At 38.9% G+C, this 15,669-nt stretch overlaps 1 protein-coding gene across 8 annotated transcripts in view; it reads right to left on the bottom strand.

Moving 5' to 3' along the window:
• The window catches only part of LOC135248176 (protein ELFN1-like), a 144,924-nt gene that overhangs the window by 126,198 nt on the left and 3,057 nt on the right, over positions 1 to 15,669 (bottom strand). For 5 of the 8 annotated variants that reach the window (XM_064322497.1, XM_064322499.1, XM_064322494.1 and 2 more), the window contains one exon: positions 15,187 to 15,315. The gene's annotated coding sequence lies outside the window, so the exon portion shown is untranslated. Of the gene's footprint in view, positions 1 to 998; positions 2,100 to 9,301; positions 9,526 to 15,186; positions 15,316 to 15,669 lie in introns of those variants that run through there. The other 3 variants (XM_064322500.1, XM_064322502.1, XR_010328375.1) reach the window with 2 other exon arrangements.

The following is a 15,669-nucleotide window of genomic DNA, read 5'->3' as shown; positions in this document are numbered from 1 at the left end:
GTTAGGATTGGCACAACGTTGTCTGATTCGATTCGACTCTTTATCGATATGATCCAGTTTTACGAAACATTATCCATTCTCACTACATTCCAGAACATTAGTGGGGTTAAGCCAATGTTTTACTTTTTTGTTTTCAGTATTTGCCAACGATTCCAGTTTCAATATTTAACCAGCTCGTTAGGCTCTTAGAAATGTTTTAAGCAGTCAGTTTGAAATACCGTTTAGCTTAGAATGAGTTGCACAACAATCACAATGTTAGAAAGGTGAGAAAAGGAAAAAAACAGCCAGAGCCATCTCTGTATTGCAATATTTCTCCAAATAAAGTCAAGGTAGAGTGGGATAGACTCGGAATATTATAACACAAAAATCAGAAATGTGTCGCTTGTTATATATTTTTAATATATCTTGTCAATCCGTCAGATAGTGTGCTTTTATATGTATCATGATGTAAGCTAGGCTACTGTACGATTTACAACACGACCTTTTTTCGGGGAGCAAATCCATTTCACTACGGGCACTTCTAGAATGTAAGCAGTACGCTTAAATAAAGGTGACTGTGATGCCAGGGTTCATCCATTACAAGTCAGGAGGTGGACTGATGGCTTTTCATACAGAGCAACACTAGCAAATGACATAATTTATATCTTCAAAGGCAATGCACGGATAGCAATACTAGGAACCAATACTAGCTTGAAGACAACCATTATGTGATATTCTGAAGATTACTGAGACCAGATGGTCTACGATTTGAAGAAAATCATTATTATTTTAGTTTACCCCAACTATAATCGCTAGCTAAGATACAGTTTACAGAAGTGTTTGACAGAGCACCTCCTCAAAATTTAAGATCACAAATAGTTTACTCTATTTGCGATCTTAAATATGTTTAACACACTTAATAAGCATCAGGTTGAAGTTATATTGAAGTTCAAGTATTCACTTATGTTCGCTATAATAATAATAATAATAATAATAATAATAATAATAATAAAACGTACCTCATTTAGTAGTCTGCAGTTTAACTATTGGCGGTGATATGCAGCTGGCGTCTCAGGTTACAAGATGGTTTCAGAATTCGAAAGATTTTTTTGAGTCTTCACCGAGCTTACCCTTCCGCTAAGTCCAAGTGCTCTTAAGAAGATACTTCAAGTCCTTGACATGAATAAATCAGTTGTCTCATTTTAATAGGAGCATGAAGTCCAGAGTGTAAGGTTCTCCGGCAAAGAAGATACTGTCTCTTGGGACACGGAATCCACGTGCGAACAGCGCCCTGAATGAATGTAATGGGTAACAGCCTAAACAGCGTCCTGGAACTGACAAGTTTCTTCCATTCTTAACTCTTTGAAAAAAGATTTGATTGGCATCATATGCCCATCCCCTTTATTAATGTATCTACATGTTTGTGTCCATTGATTGGTCTAAACCCTTCTTTTGTCCATCCATATCCTATTCATAATATTATATTGAGCCCAGTCTTTCCATTAGCCCAGATCTTAGGTATGAATGGATACCGCAGTTTTTGAGAGGCTACATTTATGAATATTCAGTACCTATCTTTAGTTTTCAACGACTACATCATTCCTCCCATAAAACTGTTCTACTTTTCCCAGGGTTTGTAATGAAGCTAGCGATCGAGAGATATACCAGCAGAGTGGCGCATAAGCGGCATGAACTGTGTAGCCTAATGCGGTCCCTAAAATGCAAAACAGCAGGACAATAAATAATAAGAATTACACAGCAAGAGAGCTCCCATCTCTAACCTTCCTGTCGCTTTGCCGCTAGGATATGAAGCTTCTTCTTCCACAGCGACGTAATTATATAGTGGGAATCGTGTACCGTTTTCGCCGTCTCTCCTCTCTACCTTAAAGAACGGCGGTTCTCTTTCTGTATCCACAGCACGATCTCGCTCTCCTTCTCAAAGCAACCAGCAAAGGCAACTTGCATACAAAACAGCTGACTCAATCCACGAGCAACATATCAAGATAAGAGAGAGGGAAAGCAACGGCTACGCGCATGTGAACACAGGACCATGGTTCATACAAGCAGTACACCCACGACGAAATATCGTGCCATCCCCTTTCAAACCTCTGGCCTTTAATAGAAAACGTTCATCCACACAGCAAATTCGCGTTGCTTATCAGAACGTGTCAGCGTTATGATAGTAATTTAATTCTAAACTGGCTTATAAATGGAATGCAAATGTGTCTTTCATTAGATCACGAACACTTGGTTTGTTTAAAGAATTGTGTATGTATATGCCCGTGTGCTGGCGGAAAGAAAATATATGGTAATTTACGCCTTTTCCTTAATGTACGATTGAGGCACATAACCTTGCAGACATCTGCCACACTAGAAGGTAATCTAGGAATGCTTTATCTAGAAACATACTGGAAAGATATGCTTGTTATTCAAACATTTTGAAAAGTCCATTCATACATTTCCCATCTCATCACCTTTGTTTTCAGTGTACTTGCTTCGGCTCTGCATCGGTTAGATTCTACAAAATTAATAAAGAATAATTATGATACAAAAAAAGAGGATTCCCCCCCGCCAAGTCTGCCCATCCTCCCTCCCCACCGAACACCCCCCACCCCCCACTCCAAGTCTGCCCATCCTCCCCCCTCCCGCCAAATCTGCCCACCCTCCTCTGGCTGTCATGGTCTGGCCCCTGAGTACATCTCAGAGTTATTGACTTAATATGTGTCTCCAAAAAACATCAGATCAGCATCCCAGGGATGTCTGTGTGTCTCCAAAACTGGGGAAGATAAAGGATTTTTAAGAGGCCACTGGTCTGTAGGACGCCTCACCAGAACAAACTGTATTGAGTTGAGAGAATGTCATTTCCTTTTGACCATTGTGATAGATTTTTTTATTGGAATTCTTATTGTTGTTTCATGACGATACAAGTTGCAGTCCTTGCACACATTAAATGATTGAAATGAACGTATGTAAATACTCGGAAAATAAGGTGACGGGACTCTACAAGCAATTAGTTATATTCAACAAAGTATAATTCCCCGATAAAGCGGAATTCAGTCACTCTCCACCTGCAATGGGTAATGGTTATATACAGCGCTAAAGACCTCTAAACTAACAAACTAATGATTTATATTACTAATCTCGTCATGCTTTATATTAATGAGTGCTGTTCAGCATATAATCAATGGCAAAACTGTCACTGAAAAGTATGAAATCAACAGCAGGAGGTTAGCCAGAGTTCAAAATGATGTCTAAAGTTTAATGTTAAGCAGCGTCATTATTTAAAGGGCGAGTTCACTGGTATTTAATAGCAAGATAACGGAAATGTCAGGGGCACTTCAGTTTCATTTGCTATGCCTCCTACGGAGCAATCAGGGTACTTATGAAAATAAGAGGCACTTCTCTCTGTATGGAAACACACGTTCTCTCTCTCTCTCACACACACACACACACACACACACACACACACACACTAACGGATGTTAATCCTACTTCACTTCGTAGGCTACTTACTTTGTACTGACGTACTGCTACCAACTGAACTGATTTGACAGATAGTTTTTCGCACTTAACAACAAGCATGATATTGCACGACTTGACAACCAACTTGCAGCTATCACTGAAAATGTTAAAACCAATCAAGAAAGGTTAAACTGGCAGACTTTCGATGTCTTCTTGTCAGCGTGCTCTGCTGTTTTCTGTAATCAGTGTAAAGCTACAGCCCGAGCCACTGAGCAATAAAACTGATTGCATATTGTGTATGTCATAGCAATCTTAGCACGAGGCTAACAAGCACAGAGGAGGGAATACCCAGTTTATGAGTTTTGAGATTTGTGGAGCACATCAGGTGCTGTTAGCCGTACTTCCTTACTAATGATTCTATTTCCCAAGTTACATACTAAAGTGATCCGCTAACACTCTGATAACCGCACTTGGTGCTCTGGTACAGTTTCACCTTTGGGACTGCTGTGATTTGTGCCTCGTATATGCCAAATAATTAAATGTTGCTTTCAGATACCAAGGATGGACCAGAACAAAAGTGCATCCAAGTAAAACAAAACCAGGCAGAGGACGAGGGATCACTGTTTTCAATTGTACACTGCTGTCCCTCAACGTCCAGCAGTAACTGAAGGTGTCATATTTATTTTGCCATCATCTTGTCATTCTCTCAAATACTACTGTAATGGTGGAATGTTAAGTATAATGAAGCTAAAAATTAATTGGTTCAATATAGGCTGATTGCACTATAGGAAAACATATTTCCAAAGTAATACTTTACTTATTGAACCATTGACTAGTTATCTCTAATTAACTGAACAGAATTTTCAAGTAGCTAAATAATTTGTTTCACACTACAAATTAAACCATCATTATGCATTCCAGTGATTAATATAAACATTGACACGAATACGATGACGTGCTCTACTCCGCAAAACCGAAAAAAGAGAATATACAATTCTTTAGGTTCTGAAAACCCCGGCAAATGTTTAAAAAAGCATGAATGGCCAGCGCAACAATTGTTTCAAAAGAACACTTCGTTTATTCCAAACGCTAGCAGTAGTTTACGAACGCGTTTCGGCAATCCTGCCTTTTTTAATATAAACGTTGAACATCACCATTTTCACCAGCATAGTCACTGAGCCAATGTTGTGCTGTTCTGAAGGCATCCTTATTGGCCTTGATTGACATGCCAGCCTTTCTGTTCACTAACTCTGGGATTTAAAACAACTGAGGTTTAAAGCAACTGTTAATAGGCAACAGCGGAATAATAACATAAGTAGGGGAGTGTATTCGGTATCTTGAAGTCCTTTGCCGTCAGTCATAATAGTTTAGGGGCAACGTGTCAACATGATTGGTCTCTTGTAGAAATCCCCTCTGTATTAATTTTCAACAGTGGAAGGAAAGGTGCACCTATATGGTATCCAGGAACCGTAGGTTTGTGAATTCTTGCAAATTTTAATCCAGAAAAGCGGTCCTCTCTATCAGGTTTAAAAGGCATTACATTCCACAGAAGTTCAAGTCATAGTACAGGCTGTAAGCTACAGCTGGACAGATTCATTTTCGCGTAGGAAGTGTGTGGACCTGGTGGGCGTGCCAATGAAGCCATTACTCTCTTGTCAACCACCAATCAACAAGCGATTAATAAATTACCGTCGCTATGTGGTCAGCTTTCAATCACGTTCAAAGCTGACTATTCCCAATGCGTGAAAACAGACAGGCACGTCGAAAACAAAACACATCCCTTAATACCAATGTTTTCTTAATGACGATTAAACGGTTGTGCTTGAAAGGACCTTCGCGACCAATATCTTCCATAAATTGCCCGTTAAAATCGCCAAGGTGTAAAACTGATAAAATTCAGAGACTATACGCGATAGTGCATTCAATTTTATTAAATATGTTTTCACACAAATACACTAATGCTCGAAAATACTAGTATGTTTTACCAATATGGCTTCGATTCAGTAGCCTACTCATTTCAGAAACAGAAGTAATTGCATTATCCTTTGCCGTCAAATGATAAATAACGATAAAACACTTTACAGACCAAAAAGTGAACTCAGCGGGCCTCCATGAACATCGAAAGGTAAGAATAATAACAACAACTTTAATAACAATACTAATACAGTAAAATTGAAAGTATAAGCGATTCTCACTGCAGATCCAAAGTAGCCTATACAAGGCTATGTATGCTACATATCAAATGACACATGGCGTTTTGAACGCTCAATCCATTGAAGAGTAGCCTAGGTTTTTTCAGTGTTGTAGAACTCCATTGCTTTCAATTACCAGTGATGATTCTTACATCAGCATTAGAATGTTCAGTTAAGAACATTATCTTAATCCACGTTGCACCTAGCATCGGAATTAATGGTAATCATGGTATTAAGGTACCCATAGTGTCACTAAACTGATTTATGAAATTGTTTCTACTCTAAAATGCATATCACTATGTAAAGATGAACAAAACTAAGTTGGCTAAAACAAAAATTGAACGTCCGTTAAACAAACGCAAGGACACATTGCATTGCACATGCTACAGTACTGTAAAAAATGTATAGCAATATGTTTTATATTACACTGAATAAAGTTTGAAGAACTATGAAGAAACAAACAGTCAAGACGCTCCGTAAAAAAAGAAAAAAAAACAGATGGCGCCTTAGGTCTGAACATTGCATTTTGAATCGTGGGCTATTCATTATGATGCTTATAATAAAATCAAAATACACACGTTTTGTTTCCTCGGTATAAAGCATAAAAAATCTGAAAATCACGAAAGATTGCAGATGGAAGACAGGGGTGGAAGCGGACTCTAGCGGTAAAGGCAGACCTTGCTGTCCATGGTTCTGAAACATTTAGGGACAAAGACATTTCCTTTCACAATTCGGTAACACACCTCGAATGAAACGTTAGCTGGAAATCCATTTCCTTAACTCTTGAACCTGATAGGTGTGCTGTTTGGAAGTCCACTAATCGGCCATAAGAAATGGTATAGTTTCTGAAATGCTATCAAACTCATAAACATCTCTGCCAGAGGTTAGTTGCATTCAGGTTTTCATTTTCAAACCAATGCCAGCTGAAACGCCCTTTAACCAGTTTTCTTCTTAAACGACATTCTAAAAGTAAACTATCTACAAATAAAGTCAAACAGCGATCTCTGCTGGGATTTATGCTATGAGGTGCCTTTTCCAATGTAGGCTACTTTCAACATTAAACTGATTACAAACCGCACGCTTCCCTTTAGCTTAACACGAGTGTCGTTTACAACAATCATTAACAAATGTGTGAATGTAAAATTTAGGTGATGCACAACATTAGTTGAAGCAGGGTCCTATTGGACGTGTAAGAGAGCATGCAGTCGAATTGATAGTGAGTGGGATTTTAAGCTTTATGTGCAAAACGAGCCGATTCAAACACATTCAATGGAAATGCATGTCCGTATTGTCATCGTGATGCAAAACGAAGGATAAACATCTGTATGACGTCCCACTGCTGCAAGAAAGAAAAAGCATTTAGTCGCTTACCTGCTTAAATCAGGACAGACAGAAGTTCCCAAGTCTCTCGAGATCCAAATAGAAGGGCGTCAATGTCACTCCGAACCCAAAGAAATTTTCGCGGAGTGCAGCGAATTTCTATAGGAAAATCCAGGGTTGCACTCAGCCTGAGAATACAAAGAGCTGCAGCTCCTCACTGCGCCAAGCACAAACCTCAAAGATCCATTAAACAGAGGGTGATTAATTCAAGGCAAACCCCTGATTGAAAACTCCGCTGCTCCATTGGCTTTATTTATTCCAAACAGACCAGGAGTCGGTTTCCATCACCAAGAAGCAAGACCGATTCGTCCTGGTGGCACCACGTTTTACCACTGACAACCATTTATATTTTGTTGCAAAACTGAAGGGTGAACTTTACGGCAAATGCATGTTAGTGCAGAAGCATCGCAGGAGGGCGTGTATGTAAATCTCATAATCAGATTGACACAGTCAGGCTAAAAAATTCAACACAGACCTTCGGAAGTTAATTTCAAATCATTTTGTCGTAGTGTCCCACGTGCGATGCTTTTTAAGTCCCGAAAGGTAGAAAGCGTACAGAATTAATGAACCTTCACTACCAGCACGTCGAAACACAAGGAAACAATTACGCCACAACGTCATTTATCTCTGGATTAATCGGTCACTTAGTTGTCAAAGATTTATTCAGTCGTGCCTCCAATACAGCTAATTTAAATGCATGATTAATTACATAATGAAAAAGAAACGGCCTCAACTCAATAGCATGTAAACTTAAGTGCTGGTCCTACACTGAAAATGCAATAATGAGATAAGGATAAAATATAATCTTCGCTATATTTTCGCACTAACGTATCGGGCAAAACGACCTTCTTCAGCGTGTCAAAGGTAACAAATGCTTATATATATATATATATATATATATATATGTATATAGTGCAGTACGTAATATGGACATAGTCCCTCCATTTTAGAAGAGCAAAAGTAATTGGACAATTGGCTGCTCAGCTGTTCCTTGGCCAGTGTGTGTCTTTTCATCATTAGTGCATGCACAAGAAAGCTAACAAAAGGCCCAGAGTTCATTATACTGTGTAGATGTGGAATTTTCACTTAGTGGCCGTTGCTGTATTCTCTCAATATGAGGACCAAATAAGTGCCAATGGCAGGAAAACACCATCATGGGAAATCAGGAAAAAATCAATCAAAGACACAGACAAAACATTAGGTTTGTCAAAATCAACTGCCTGGTACATTGTTAAAGAGCAAAAGAGCAACTGGTGAGCTCAGCAACAGCAAACAATCCAGCAGACCACGGAAGACCACTATAGTGGATGTCGTATAGTATAGTTGTGAATAAAAACCCATTTTCAACTGTCAAACAGATCGAGAATGCTCTCCAGATGTAGGCATAGATGTGTGAAAGTCTTCCATAAAGAGACTACATCAACATAACCTCAGAGGGTTCACCGCAAGATGCAAGCCACTAGTAAGCCTCAAGAACAGAACGGCCAGGTTAGTGTTTGCTTAAAAAAGAAGAAGAAAAAGAAACTGCATTAAAAAAGCTGTAGTTTTGGGGAAAAAAAACTCTTATGGACAGATGAGTTGAGTATTGCCTGTGCCAAAGTGATGGAAAGAGTAAAGTTTGGAGAAAGAAAGGAGCTGCTCATGATCCAAATCGCCTCTCATTTATGAAACATGGTGGAGGTTGTGCTATGGCTTGGACATGTATGGGTGGCACTGTAACTGGCTTACTTGTCTTCACTGCTGATGGCAGCAGCAGGATGAACTCTGAGGTATACAGAAACATCTAATCTGCTCAGATCCTAGCAAATACCTCAAAAGTAATTTGACGGTGCGTCAACTTTCAGCAAGACAGTGACCCCAAACATACTGCTAAAGCAAACAAACATTTTCATGGCCAAAAAGTGAAATGTTCTTGACTGGCCAAATCAATCACCCAACCTGAATCCAACTGATCATGCATTTCACTTGCTGAAGTCAAGACTGAAGTAAAAACGCCCCAGAAACCAACAGGAACTGAAGATGGCTGCAGTACAGGCATGGCAGAGCATCACCAGCGGAAGATACCCAGGGTCGAATGATGTACGATGGGTCGCAGACCCACATAAACACCATCAAATTAAAGTTGACAGTCTGCACTTTAACATCATATTCAAAGTTTCATTTCAAATCTAGTGTGCTTGAGTACATAGCTAAAACAACTAAAATGGTCTCACTGAGCAAATAATTATGCACTGAATTGTCTGTATATACACAGTAAAAATGTTTTATTTGTTGTAAATTGTTTGGATTTGAGATCAAAAGATGAATATGAGACAAAAGTAGAGACAATCTGCTTTTAAATTCATGGTATACCATAAGAGTGACACGGTGGCACGGTGGTGCAGTGGGTAGCCTTGCAGCAAGGAGGTCCTGGGTTCAAGTCAATCTTTCAAGTCCAGGCCTGGGCCTTTCGATGTGGAGTGCTCTACCCGTATCATTGTGGGTTTCCTCTGGGTACTCCGGTTTCCTCCCACTGTCCAAAGACATGCAGGTAGGCTGGTAGGCTAATTGGAGACTGTAAATTGCCCATAGGTATGAGTGTGTGTGTGTGTGTGAGAATGGTGCATGCGCCCTGCAATAGATTGGCGGCTATATACTGTACATATATAGTATATGAGGGCTATTTTCTTTGTTAAGGTTAATTCAAAGTTTTTCTAAATAGGACATACATATTATTTATTATTTAATGTTAATTCAGGCAGGATCACTGACAAACTATCTTCTGAGTTTATCTATTTTGATATGCTGCAATATACAATATGCATAAGCAATCTTTAAAATGGTACTTTTCCAGTAACATATCAGTTGTATGAACTCATACACCCATGGACTCATATGAGCAGTTTTAGTATAAATGAACTTTCAAGGACTTCCTACACTGCAGCTACTGTGCCTCTAACTTTCATGACACATGCAAAATAAATAGCCCTTTTAGAACTTTTCATTGTTTAAATGTGAATCACTAAGCTTGCATACCAAATGTCAGGGATCATGATATTTGATTAAACAGGAATCAAACAGATTTGGAGAAGACATGCTGCTCAGCTTTACTTTCTCAGCCATAGGGGATTCATTCACATATTATGAGCTTGTTTATGTTTGAAGATAAATACACAGGATTTTTATTAGCAGGGTTTTATATCCATGCCCCTATTCACCATCATTATAACAGGATATCCAAGTTAGACATATAGGTACTTACTTCTTTTGGTCTAAATAACACTTTCAGACAGAAATCACTTCTACTCTGTATAATCCATTATAGTAGCAGTTTTGTAGACATGTTCAAACAATATTGATGAACATAATTTTTCTCAGTCATTTTTTACCAAGCACAGTGGTAGTTTTTTTATTCTCAAATATTAATTGGTGAGTGGCCAAGTTGGGAGTCAGCATATTGCTTATGGTTGTGCTTGTCTGTAGAGGAGTCCCTTTGAGTTGACCTGTCCACAGCTCCCTACCACATACACATTGGCAGAGCAACAGTGACAGTGTAACATTTCTGTTAAATCTTTTTGCAGAGCCATTCATTATATCATCCTTGCCTTTTCAGTGCATATTGCTAGCATTTTAAAAAAAATTTTTTGGAAATAAAATAATTGTAGAAAAAAAAACATTTCTGAGGACATGATTGCTACTTTGCATCTATCTGAATTGACTGAGGCAAAGGGGTGTTTAAAAATTGTATTTCTGCAAACTCAATTGATACACAAACAAATAGTTTCTGTTCACTTTGGAAAACAATTACTTATGTCTGGAAAGTTTTCCATTTGCAGAAGGTGGAAGGAAGGTTGCATTTGGAAAAATGAACCTGTGCACTTCAAAGTAGGTCATCATATCAAAGTTCTCTAAACTGAAATGTTACAATGACCTCTTCCTAAGCATTAAGGACATCCAGAAAATCTCTGAAATATTTTTTCCCCCCCACAACTGGACCTAAAGCAATAAACCCAGTATCTGCAGTTACAGGCAGTTAGAGACAGCTATCATATAATTATTTTATTAGACTGAATCAACAAAATAGATTAAAAAAATATATAACGCATGCCTTTTCCATTACCCAATCTCTTGAGTAAAAAAAAACACGTATGTCATTTGCTCATCACTGGCACCGTGATATAATTCAAGTTCAAAAAAGAAAAACTCTGAGTGAAGGGGACAAATAGAAAACACAAAGGTTACATGAAAGCAAAAGATGAATGCTTATTCTTTTCATATTTTATGTACATGTCCAACTCAAAGATACTATTTGCTGATATAGTGACATTAATATGCGGTGTAAAATAGCACACCATTTAAAATATATGTATTCATAAAATATATGCATTTTTAAAGCTTTGGATCAATATTTAAATTTTCTTTTAAATTTTCAACAAGGGGGCATTTAAGGCAGCAAATTCAGTATTAGGAGACAAGGGAGAGGAGGCTAATAGGTGGAATGTTTGAGGTGATTTATTAAAATCCCACTTTTATTTGCTAAGCCTTTCAGACGAGGGGATGAGAAAGGGGTGCTAGGCATTGCCTGGTACTTATAATTCAGAGGAGGGAGCTGTGAGTGGCAGTTGTTGTAATGGAGTTTCTGCTGACAATGAATTCTAAATATCCATCTAAACATCTAGATTTTGGGATTAACTCTGTTAGCATTAGCTTCCGTCCTTTTAATGGCATAATGTAAAGAAAGGGTGATCTCTGCATGACCAGGATTGTCTGAGTGATTTGTGTCTTGTCTAAATGGCAGCAGAAATGCATGCCATAGACCTTGTGGTTAAAAGCACTCTGCTTTTAATGACCGAGGTGGAGTGGTTCGATTTGTTCATTTAACTGAGAAGAAAGATCATTTCCGGCAGGCAACTATGAAAGCCATGCCCATTTGTTCACAATGTCTCATTGGTTTTTTCTGATTTGTAAATGAGAAATATTGCTGAGGACAATATGTTTAATATAATTGTCAAAAATTGATTAGTGCTTCATCCAACAATGAACGTTTACTGTGCAATTTTCATACAGTGGTTTTAAAATGGTGTCATTCTAAAACCAAGAGCCAGTTCTACCAAACAACAAATCTACCAAATAATGGTAGAGAAATGTGAGTGTCATTCATAATGTAGTGCAAGTACATCACACGTCTATGCCACCATGTCACACAATATGTTAGGGCACTCAGCCTTGCCTGCGGACATATGAACTGCAACCCGTGTAGGCTTGCATGAGCATCACTGCTGAACATTTGCACTTCTGCACACTGAGCATGCAGTCTTTCACATGCAATCATTGTATAACATGTCCAACCAGAAAGGCAATAGTTGGAAATTATTGCATTTTTGTAAATTGACTCTTCCATAATGATGTACAAACCGCTTCTTTCAAACTACAAAACTACACCACTATTCTGCATCAACCAGAATGCTTTCCTAAATAAAGTTCACAGAGAATTCCTTCTTTCACATGCCTCTGTGTAAGGCAGGTAAAGATTTCCATATAAAATACACAATGGGAGAGAGGATATCCACAGCCTATGTTGCACAGAAGTGGCATGCAGCAGAAAAGCCATATAATAATGACAAGTACAGCGGTTCCACACATGAATGCCCTTAAGGCAAATAAAAGCCACTGACAGGAATCTCCCTTTTGACAATATAACAACATACAGAACCTCAGCAAAAAATGAAGCGCGGCATAACAAAGCATTCTGTGCTTCTTCATACAGCACTGAACTGGGGATGATAATCTGCCCTAAGGGGAAGAAATCTCCAGAGGAATCCAGATATAGAGGGGGAGCCTATCCTCTGCCTGCTGGTCTGGTGTCGATAGTTAAAGATAAGCTAAATGGTAATATATAGGTAATTGGGCATGTATTGACAAATACATGAAGTGATTGGTCAGATGATAGCCTGAAGTACTAACTGGTCAAATATAAAGTCCAAACAGAGAAATGCATGTTACTGTAATATGCAGATCAGGAGGGGTGGGGAAATGCGCCTACGCTTCCAGGTTTCATCAAGGCAAGGGCTTGAACCAGGAGAGGGATCTGAGCGAGGCTGTAGTTTGGTGTCTTGCAACTATTCTGTTGTGCATAATTTTGCAGTTTTTGAGACCAATGCAATTGCAATTTGGACAGTGAGTATTTGACTTCTTTGGAACTCTGTTAGGTGCCTTATGTTGCTTTGTGGTTAAGTTGCTTACAAATCAAAGTGCTTATTGCCTTTGTAGTTGTGATTTCATGCCTTCAAAGTTACTAAGTCTTTTTTCATGTGGTGTTTCCGATAGTTTGTCCCTATGCATGCACACACGTGCACAAGCACACACACACACACACATTTATTTATTGTTATTTGGGACAGGACAGAGGGAAGAAAGCAGGTGATTTCTTATGATGTATGATAAAATAAGCCTCACAAACCAGCTAATGAGGACACAAACCAGGTTTACCTGGTGTTTGTAGTCAGGGTGGCCAGGGATGCGTAACAAAAACAAAAACCTAGCTCAGTTTAGAGTATAACTACACATTTTACACAGCCCTCTCAAAAACTGGCCATTTGGTTCCCAGTGTTAACAGACAATTCAAATAACAGACCAAAAACAGGTTCTAGTAAACAAGCCCCACCGTAATTTAATTGGTGACTCCCACAATGTCCAAAATGGGGAGCAAGTCAAAACATTCTGTATCCAAAATCACTTCTTCAATCACCAACACAATGCACTGCTCACTCTCTGCATTCTTCCCAAGCTTGCAGCACCTCACAAGTAGCATTTGTACTCGTGAGCCAATCAAAGCTGTGATTGATTGACTGCCTTTACATTAATGCTTTCTGGCTAACTGGAAAATGCAGAGTGGTTCCAGACAACCAGGGAATGGAGCCAAATGAATGGAGGGAAGGGAGTTCAAAGGAACATAGTGTACTACAACCACACCCGCTTTGATTCGCACCAACCCAACCCCACACCCCCAACCCTGCATATGACATGCAAAGATAGTCTTTCCTGGACAGGATGTGTTACATAGTGGCAGGAAATTCAGTTCCTGGAGGGGCAGTGTGCAAACAGGTTTTTGCTCGAACTGGCTTAATTATCTTGTTAGCTGCTTAGAAATGCTGGTGCACTTTTAGGTTAGATCACAGTAAAGGGTTTTATAGGGACATAAAAAATAGTTCAGCTGACCTTTTTTTTCCCTTAAGATGAAATGTGACAAAAATTTTGCAGCATGTGATTAGTTGAGGCTGATTAAATAATTTATAATTCAGATACCGCCTACCCTGCCCACCCCTGGTATAACAGTTCCCTATATTATTACATTAAATACACAAACAGAAACCACTGAGTTACAACTGTATTGAGGTTGTGGGTTTCACCCAAAGTAACTTGAAAGAACATTCCTAAAGAAGGATACACTGCATTTTTGTCTTTAAAATAGTGAGGTATATGCCCGGAATACACAAAAATAATTTATTCAGACATTATGCTATAGCCGGTTGAAATATTATTCAAGCAGAGTTAAAACATATTTATATAGCATACGTATACATATTTTTGTTACTTTTTTTAACCAATACCTACTAAATCACAATATAAATGATAGTGGGGAGAAAAAAAAACTTGTCTGCTGTTTGTAATCAATCTGTCAGTCGGATGCTGTTTTGGTGAGTGGGCTAATGAACTTGGGCGTTGTACAGATATTTCTTCATAGCTAGCTAATGTTCACACATTTGACACACTGGTTTAAGTGTTGCACTAGGTCAATAATAATAACCACAGATGTAGAACGGCAGGAAATAACATGTAAACGCATAGCTATAACTTATAATATAAAATATGTGATTTTACTTCTTGCAATGTTACTGCAATGTCTAATTATTTGATATTACTGCTTAGTTATTCCAGAAACCCTGCTAAGCTGGTCATCATGAAGGACAGGTTTGACGCAATGGATGCAGTTCTTGGCCATTTCCTCCTAGTTTGCATAATATTCATGGTTCTCAACTTAAAATGGGAAAACAAACATAAGTGCACTCCAGGAACCATTTTGCCATTTCCTGGTGGAACAGAGGCTCTAAAGCAGTTCACTGTCCTTCTCATTGTTGTTGAAAGATAGCTTGTCGGCCAATGAAAGGCTGCCTGTAGAACTTTACACTGATACCTGGCAGGTGAGTGGCAGACTGCTGGGCATGGGTATGTGGCCTTGGGGCAGTTAAAGCAGTACAGCTGCAGACTTGTTCCTTGTGTGCCGGGTTGACTGCCTCTTCTGGTGAGCCCTCCAGTGGGTTGCCTGTTGGGGGAAGAGGATTTTGTAGGCAAGTGGTTCGCGGAAGCATCAGGCGTCCCTACAGGACACGGACAGGATTCTGCACAACAAAGCTTATTGCCTCATCACACTTCTCCTTATGTCACACCTGTTCTGTCTGGAAAAAAAGAGTTGTATATTCCAAGGACACTCATTTCACTTTTAAAAGGTATTTTCTTTATGCAATTATGAACAAGCACAAATGTTTGTTTGCAGTTGTTCCAGGATTTGCAGATATCTCCAATTGGTTACTTTTATCTCCAGACAAAATGAGGGTAACTGAAATGTGGAAAGCAAGATGGAGCTATTACGGAATAGCACTGTCTGAAAAGATTTCAT

The sequence above is a fragment of the Anguilla rostrata genome, chromosome 2 (genome assembly GCF_018555375.3).
Source record: "Anguilla rostrata isolate EN2019 chromosome 2, ASM1855537v3, whole genome shotgun sequence".
Taxonomy (NCBI): Eukaryota; Metazoa; Chordata; class Actinopteri; order Anguilliformes; family Anguillidae; genus Anguilla; species Anguilla rostrata.
The sequence above is the reverse complement of the archived record's forward strand: the minus strand, read 5'-3'. Positions and strand labels throughout refer to the sequence as shown.